This window comes from Pholis gunnellus (genome assembly GCF_910591455.1).
Source record: "Pholis gunnellus genome assembly, chromosome: 1".
Lineage (NCBI taxonomy): Eukaryota > Metazoa > Chordata > Actinopteri > Perciformes > Pholidae > Pholis > Pholis gunnellus.
In genome coordinates, this window is record NC_136528.1 from 27,685,881 (window position 1) to 27,695,714 (window position 9,834).

Sequence of the window (9,834 nt, forward strand, 5' to 3'; positions counted from 1 at the left end):
TCAGTCCTGTCATATGTAATCTGGACCAGTCTGGTTTTATCCAGTGTGACTGAGCAGCAGAGAAGGGGTCCAACATTCATGGAGAAAAAGACACAACTTTTGTTTTTCACCTTACACACTGTGTAAATATGGATGTATTTATCTCCACTGTCTGCTGAAACAAATGCATGGACAATATTTATCATAGGATTTTTATAGGAGCGGTTTGAATGTATATTTAAAACATATTATTTTTAGATTTTCTTTGACTTTGTTTGCTGCCACTTTGCAGTCTCAACGGTGAAAACACCCAAATACTCTGGTAGGTCTGACTGGAAAGCTTTCCTGGCTCAATTTGTACTATCATCCCATGCCGGAGGATGGTCCACAGAGACTAAAGCACTGCAGCTGGCTTTGTGTTTCACAGACGATGCGCTGTCCTGTCTTCTACTGCTGAGCCCGGAGGACAGACGTAGTTATCAAGCACTGGTGGGGGCTCTGCAGAGGCGGTTTGGACAATGTTTGCAGCCTGAGCTCCTGCGTAATGAACTCAATAATTGTTGCAGAAAACCTGGGGCCTATGGCTGTGGAGAGAGAGAATGTCTGGGGTGTAGAGGCTGGAAACTGTCAAAAGGAGGGGCCACCTGCTGTGAGGGCTGCAATGGTGAGTTCCTCAGAGGAAGAGAGACCGGCATGGGTGACTGAACTGATTAGGGCTGTGTCGTTACAGCAAACACACTGGCCGGGCCCAGGGCCTGCTGGGGATGTGGACAACCAGGGCACTAAGCCAGGGAGTGCCCCAAGTCAAGCAAAGGGAAACGGCTCGGGGCCCGTCCCTAACTCCAACCCCGTCTTCACAAGCCTCAACATCAGATGGAGGAGCCCAACATCACAGCCGGAGGAGCCGGGCTCCACTTCCCCCAGAAGCAGATGACAACACATGCTTGGAGCCTGTCGTTGCAGTGGGACCTACCTGTAAGGGCGATTCTTGTTATGTCTTTGTCCCTGCTTTGCACTAGTGGACACAGGGTCAACAGTAACGCTGGTGAGGCCGGATATCCATCCACACCCCTACTGTGCCTCCTTCGCTACCTCTCGCACCATCAGCGAGTACAGTAGAGACTGTATCCGGCAACCTTTCCCCCTTTGCTGGCTCCCCTGAGACACCCACCCGGGGTGCCTCTTCCCCATCTGACCCCACCATGAGCTATGCAACCCCAACACCGCCTGGGTTGTGCCAGATGGAGGAGGAGGGGACTCTGGTACACCCCGGACCCCCAGGGCAGAACCTGCCCACCAGACACTGAATAGACACCAGACACCCCTTTCTCTCCCCCTGGTCCTTTAGACCAGTGTTTTTCAAACTTTTCTGAGACACTTTTTACATTAAAAAGATCCCGCGGCACACCAACAACCAAAAACGTTACAAAATGACACCTTTTAGCATAATACAGCATATATGCCTTGGTGTCAAACTGAATCTCGGAGAGGGACAAAACAAAAAATTGGGACCACGTTGAGGGCCAAATAGAGTCACCATTTAATAAACAGGATAGAAGGGATATTGGACAAAGTGCAAAAAGAATACATGTTTAGGTAGGCTACATTATTTTATGCATATGTGCCAGAGCCAGAGGTTTGGCATATTTTTTTGGCTGCCAGTTCATTAATATCTGGGGTTAGGTTCTGTGGAAACCCTCAATGTGGAGTGAAGGTGTGCATCAGTGAGACGACTCCTGTGTGGGTTTTGGTTCATCTTCATCACAGAGAAAATCAGTGGCGGGCCGTGGATTTTATACCTGGGCCTTCAGTGCTGTTCGACACTTCTAATAACCTCATTATGACGTCACAGCTACGGGTTATTATTTGTTTCATGTAAAAGCCGCATATTCACATAACACTGCAACATTTGACAAATGAAATAAAATGTTACATGAAGTTCAACACCTAGCATACAAAACACGAAATGCAGAGTGCAAATACATGAATACGAGCATGACGGGACGCTGCGTCATTAACGGACAATACAGTCCAAATCAATGTAACACAATGACAAACTCACAAGAGCAGTCGCATATATTCGTATGACAACAAAGCAACAAATCAATCCAGCAGACCTGCAGCGGATCCACGCATTCCACCACACGAGCACGAGCCATTCAAATATTATTCATAAAAACGCCACGATAGACAAATGAATAGTATAACTGTAGAGGTAAACAGATGAAGTTCACTTACCAAATGCTGTCTATCCTTTCTTTGTTGACAAAGAGTTTAATCCCAGTACATCAGTTCCAGTAAGAAGTCCTTCTCGATTCAGCGATGTGTGGAGAATTACAGTATTAAGAAGCATTATTTAGTAGAATTTATAGCACCCCTAGTGGTGAATAAAATTGTCACAATGATGAGAATGTAAATTATGTTAAGAGTCACAATATATTTACTTATGGAATGTAATATAGGTTTATAGGATGTTTACTCATAGAAGATATTATATGTTTGCAATAAGTTTACTTGTAGGAGTCTTAAACATAATCATTGGAAGTATTGAACCAAAGTACAGTCACATAGGTATGGGGGTTCTGAGCCATGAGGCAGAGAGATCAAAGGGGAGATAGGGTCAGTGAGGAATGCAGAGGACAGGCTCTTCACGACCATATAAGGGAATAGGTCGAGGACCAGAGACATCAAAGGGGACATCAAAGGGGACACAGAGGAGCTGGACAAATGACCAACAAAGGAGGAGGAGAACCGGAGACAACTGATGAGGAGCAGACTGCCATAAAATAACAGAGAGGACTCCTGGGTAACACCATGCGGCCGCAGGACAGAGGGCAGGTCAGAGGTGATGTCAGAGGTGATGTCACAAGGAGACAGCCACTGAGATGAGCAGCGGATCGATAGAGGTGGGGTCAGATCAATCGGAAACCAATCACTGACCCCGGATGACGGCCTTTATGTTTTGCGACAGCGTGGGACGCTTTCCGCCCATCAAAGAACATAAAAAGAATGTTTGAGAGAGAAAGTTTCAGTTCTCGGCAATATTCGTTTTTCAGCTAACTGACCAGGTCGGATCTGTGAGTGAAATTGCACGTGGACTCTGTTCTCGAGAACATTACCATGCATGGTGTATTTCAGATTGCATTTGTAAAACATTAGGTTGCAATTGAGTGCATAAGTTTGCATTGTTTACCTTCGTGGTTGCAGTTGTATCTGCTATCTTTTTATTAAATACTATTTTTGACTTTTAATTGGATCCAGTTCGTTTTTGATTAGTCTCCGTTGCTGGAAGTCAGCAGCGTTGAAAGTTTGCAGCCTACCTCCTCTCGTGAAGTTCCAGCCTCAACAGATGCCAGTCGAGCCTCCACAGTTGTATTTCGCCGGGATGCATATTAGTTCCAAATAGAAGATTTGCCACAATTCTAACAGCTGTAAAGTAACAGTATAATTAATATGAAGCCATACAGTAATAAAAACTAATCACTTTATTTGTACAGGCGATGGTTCTCGCTACTCTTGCTGTCTTTGTTTTTATATAACAAACTTTTAAAGGTTAATAAAAATAGAGCTGAAATACTGATTAATCACTGAATAATAAATTAGTTTTTTTGCTTAAAGTAAATGTCTTATCACTTAATTTTCACCAGAATGCTACATTTTAAAGCTCATATTTAAAATAAAATGCTCCTGATATGTGTGAGCACATACCTGCACTCATTTAGTTTGGTTTTGCAAACTCAGTAAAACTTTGTTATCTTGAAAATATATTCAGTGCAAAACAGGTTTATTGCAGCCACAATAAGCTATTTTTTGCCAAATATTAGTTATGTTTTGCACAGATAGAACTTCATTTGCATTGTTCCAACAAAGGGATTGCACAATGTATTTGTTTTTGTCTGATGGAGCAATCTGGTTTACTTGACAGTGATTGCAATTTTCTTTTATTCTATTATTTGAAAAAGCACAGATGGAGGAGTCACAAAATGTTGTTTCAATAAAAGTTCAACATGGACCATTTTGTTACCATTTTGTTGGGGCGGTGGGGCATGAACATTCTTCTTCCTCCAAAGTGGGGCGTGACAGAAAAAGTTTGAGAACCACTCATTAAGTGAAATTGGACATTTTTCCACGTCACACCCGGCGATCTCTCACGGCACACTGGTGTCACGGGAATGCAAGGACTAGGACTCAATTGCAAGACCACAGGAGATAGAGTCAGGAAAACAGTCTTTATTTAGCACAGCTGATTACAGACAGGAAAGGCTGTGTGGAGCCCGTGGTCCGACACAGCGTGCAGGCCGGATCGACGGTGTGGTACCCATGGTCCGACACCGGAGGGCAGGCAGATTGACGGTGTGTGTCCCGTGGCACGACACCGGAGGACACGGGGGATTCTCGGATCAGCAGACACCGGAGGCAGGCAGAGCGTCGGCGAACAATCCAGTGGGGACACAACAGGGGCACGGGGGATTCCCGGACCGTAGAACACCGGAGGCAGACACCGTAGGCAGGCAGAGTGTCCGCGAGAAGATCTGTTGGGACACAACAGGGGCACGGGGAATTCCCGGACCGTAGGACACCGGAGGCAGACACCGTAGGCAGGCAGAGCGTCGGCGAGAAGAACTGTTGGGACACAACAGGGGCACGGGGGATTCCCGGACCGTAGGACACCGGAGAGCAGACGCTCGAGACAGCAGGCGATACAGGGTTGAAGCGGGTGAAAGACGACTGACAACCCCAGACTGCAGGACCAGGGTTATTATAGTGGCAGGGGAAAGGATTAGTGTAATTAGAGTCTGGTGTGTCAGCCTGCGAGAGGTAATTGGCTGAGTGGCTGCAGCCGTGCACCAGTCAGGGGTGTGGCCATGGGAGTGACTGGAGGCAGAGGAAAAATCCCCGAGCACATGGCACAACACAACACACAGGGAAATGACAGCCACATGAGGAGAGGAGATTGGGGGAAAACAGAGGTTACACACACGGTCCAACAGGGATCCTGACACAGCGGTTGAAAATCACTGCATTAGACACAAACTCCACAGGCGGCCCAGCCACGAAGACAGAGAAGGCCCCCGAGCCGATGGGAAATAGTTAAGAGTGAGGCTTTAGGTTCCAGAGAGGGCAAGAATGCTTCCTGGTCTCACTGGAAGTGACGGTAGTCCACCCTGATCTTCCTAGCAAGGGACAAAAAAAAAGTGTGATTGATAGAGCGGGGGGGGGTGTTACCTGTTCTGTGTTTGATGAAAACATGAAAACTGTATGAAAACCAAAATGTTCACTTGTCAGTGGCTCGGCACTTGTTGGTGGTTTCTGTTAATAAACCAGTCATGCAAGGACTTCACTCTGTCTCCGACTCGTAAGTGGAACATTACAATATAAACAATGTTCATGCAGGCACAAAGTGGTAATAGATCATGAAAATGTGTCAGCTTCAGTCACACTGTGTGCTGTTTGCTGCAACCAGTGACACATTTTTCTTCTTCCTGTCCAGAATTTGCATTTAAAAAGTGTTCAAACACATTATTAGTTTTGTAAGTAATGATACTCATTACTTATGTCTACAGGCTACAGGGCTTTTTTTTTTGCATTAACAGGGCTTTTTTTACTTACCCAAACTGACCCAACACACCCACTAGCCTCTTCAGTGAAGCGATAAGGAAATATGGATTGGAAATATATATAGAATATATATATATACAGATGAAGATATATAATCTGTACACATGAAAATTCAAAAGGAGTGTTGATTAGTGGTGACTTGTTAACAGATCTGGTCTCCAGTGATTACTTTACCTGCTGTTATTAACCAGTGCTTCAGCTGTCATCTGACACTGGGACACATGATGGCACCAGAGTTTCTTTTTTTTATTGAGGGTGGGGAAAATCACATCCAGCGCCCTGGACCATCACTATACTTTGTGAATTGTGAAAGTTCCCAACATCTCCCAGGACTTCAGGATTTCCAACATAGACACTATTAGGATGATACAACTCAACCCTGTATTCATCCAGTCTGTTCTCTGCACATCCATCGCTGTGTTGTTTGGATCAACAACCAAACAAGACAGCAACAGACTACAACGCACAGATGAGGACTGCAGAGAAAATCATTGGTGACAGCCGGCCCTCTATTCAAGAGTTATACACCTCCAGAGTAAGGAAATGGGCAGAAAACATCACTGCAGACCCTTCACACCCTGGACACAACCGGTTACAGCTTCTCCTCTGTGGGTGGCGCTGCAGAACACTGTACACCAAAACAGTCAGACTCGAGAACAGTTTCTTCCTGCAGTCATACACTCCATATCACTCTAACACCAAAATATATAATGCTACCATTATAGATTAGATTTTTACCATTTTAATGCAGAATTAGGTTTTTTTAAATGTACATATCATCTGTCACTGTCAATATAAATCCTACACACAGTATATAGACATCTGTATGTATGTATGTATGTCCATCAATGACCTCCTTCTGGCAAATGAGCTGAACAAGTTTTACTATCGCTTTGAAAGACAATGGGACCGTCTTGACCCCATCCACCAGCTCCAGTCCACCAGGTCCCCCGCTCTCAGGTCATGTCCACACTACTCCGTTTCATTTGAAAACGCATATTGCCACCTTCCTAAAAGTCACTCTTGACATAGGCCGTTATACTGCAGGGGTACAATCGCATGATCTGTTCAACTGAGGATGTAGGCAATTTTACCAGAGGTGGTCAGCATCATGAGGCGATGATTTAGGCAACAAAATCATTTTTGTCAAAAAATGACATAGGCCATTATTTTAGGAAGGTGACGATATGTTTTGCTACGTTTACACGCCGGAGTTTTGGAGTACCGAAAACGGAGGAGTTTGAAAACGCTCCACTGTCATCTCCACAGTTCTGAGCTTGTTTAGCTCCAGGTTGTTCTGACCACACCAGAGGACCAGCTGTTCAACCTCCCGTCTGTACGCAGACTCATCACCGACCCTGATGAGGCCGATGACCGCTGTGTCGTCTGCGAACTTCAGGAGTCTAACAGACGGGTCCTCTGAGGTGCAGTCGTTGGTGTAGAGGGAGAAGAGCAGTGGAGAGCACACATCCCTGGGGGGCGCCAGTGCTGATAGACCCTTAGTATGTTTAGCCTTATTAATCTTGATTAATCTTGAAAAGTGGGAATATTATCGAACAAGTCTGAATATAAGACTCCAGATTTAGTTCCTTCACTCAAAGAATTGGTTAAATACAATCAGTATAAATGTTTCAGAACATTTTGTATCTCAAATACGATATTAAATTATAATTCTCATAAAAACATAATGACATGATGAGCTTGCCCTCTACATTAAATACATTTAATTGAATTTAACTGACATTAGGGAATGTAAGAGAACTGCAACAATACATATTTATATTTTATTAAGTTGTTATTTGAGGAATTACAATACAATGCAGAATGATATATCACAGCAGGGATTTGCCAGAATAAACAAAGTAGCATCATTGATCTGTAGATCTCCGGATTCTTAAAGTAACAGTCAGTGGTAAAAAAGCAAAGAAATTATAATATGTCATTTTATTAGTTCAGCATGGTACACAAGAGAGTTCCATTTTTTTTTTGTATTTTGTAGAAAATTAGCTTACAACGCATCGAGCACCTAAGTAGCTTCCCACGCGATGGAAGGCAGATTTCCTTCACCATGGCACCCATTCCGCGGTCAGGATGGTGTGGCCTAAGAGGTTCAATGTGTTTTCTGTTCTTCTGTGCAATAGTAATTGTGTTTCCTATCATATTGATGCCTGAGAAACCATGGCAACCAAATAACGTAGGGCCAAAAACCAGCAACCATCAGATTAAAGATTGAAAAACCATTTAGCCAAACAGCGAATAACATGTGATATGAATATGCTGAGTTCACAGTCCGGCAGCACACCAACTGTGCTTAAAAACACGTCCACACATGCATGCTCCGCTGTTTAATCTATTACACCAACTCGTCCTGAGACCTGTAGGACCTTGAAAGTGAGATTTCTGTGTAATACTTATGTTGATTATTACAGCTCGTTATCTGAGGAATGTGATCTCACAAAACAGCTGCTTTCTTTTATTTTACTCAATTAGATTGACCATTGATTCTGAATGTATATTATGGTAATATAAATATTTGGATGATAGAATTTCTTACAAATTGTTTGATTATTGTTTGTTATGAAACTCACTGACATGTTGTCTCATTGTACAGTTCAACAGAGATGGAGGTCCGATGTCCGTGTTTCACCTCATCTCAGGTGACTTATCTTGACACGTTGATGTTGACATTCACTAGCTTGCTACAACATAGAGTTGCTAACAATTTGCAAAAACAGCTTATTGTAAGTCGCTTTGGATAAAAGCGTCTGCTAAATGACTGTAATGTAATGTAATGTAATATATGTTAATGTTTCGATATGGCCCTGACTGACGACTGGCTACAACGAAATCTGGGGTTTCAACACCTTAATTATTCTGTCCGCCATTCAGTAAAAGTTTCTGGTCTCGCCCACCAAGGTTACCGCACTAAATTAACTAGTGACCTATCCAGATGATGGTAGGTGTCAATCCTCTTCAGTCTGCCTGTTAGACTGTCTTTTAGTGCGAGCCATCAACAAATCAGTGTCCCATCAACTCCTCCTGCATTCCACTGAGCACTCTGATCAAACGACAGCGCAATTAGAAACTTTTCCCCTCTCTGATACAGACTCATAACAGACTTTAGCTACAATGACGAGGTGAGTGAGTAAACATTTTGTTTCCTCCACGTGCTTGCATTTACTACAGTGGTGTTGGAGGGAGGAGGGATAGTTACCTCTGAACACTCCAACCTTTGATCTCTGTCAAAGTGACTTATGTAATGCAGAGTAAAATGTTGCTCCAGTGTGAGCTTTAGAGTCAGTATCAACACACTGCAGCGAGTCATCCTTGTCCTCCACACAGAGGTACTGCTTCATTTTACTTCTTTAGAGTTTCACTCAACTCAGTTTTAAAATGTTTTGATCCGTTTTGCTTCTTTAGTTTGTTGTACATTTTGTATTTTAGTTCAATTATATTAATTTAGGTTTTGGTCAGCTAACTTTATTTAAGATAGCACCTGATGTTTTTGAGTTTAATTCAAGTTTAGCTAATTTAATCCATTTTTTTATTTACATGCACTAAAGTTTCGGAATCACCCACGAAGCCTTGATTGTGTCCAGTCAGATGTCTGAGAGGACTACTCTATATGTTTAAATGGTCTTTCATGCTTGAGGTTGCAAAAAGTCCTCTTTACAAATAGATACTAGTTTGTATGACGGGTTGTTTTGAAGACGGAGATGTTGTTGGTTTTAGGTGTACCGTGCTCATTATAAATTATAACACACATTGATGATACACCTGATCAGAAATACTCCAGAGGAGTGTCTTTGTGTATTTAACTGTACGGCAACAAGGGTCACATGGACTCATTCACTCGTTTCCTACACCCTCATTTAATTTGGCTGTTGGAACTTTGACACAGTGTGAATGGAGGCACATAGGATTCCTGTAATTCATTAACACATTGTATTTTCAGATGTTACGTACGATGCATGTAAAAAAGTGGAATCTAAGAAATGAAATAATGCAAAGTTTAAATATAATGGGATAATGTCTCAACACAATATGGGTGGTATACATATAAAATGTATATTTACAGGTTTGATATTCTGCATGCCTCTGCCTGAGCCTTATTGAAATCATTACAATCTTACTTTTTGTTTTTAATTGGACTTTATAACCTTTCATGCAATGCGGGTACATTTGTGATATTTGACCAAATAAAGTATTTTGATCACAGTTGTAATGCCTTGCGAC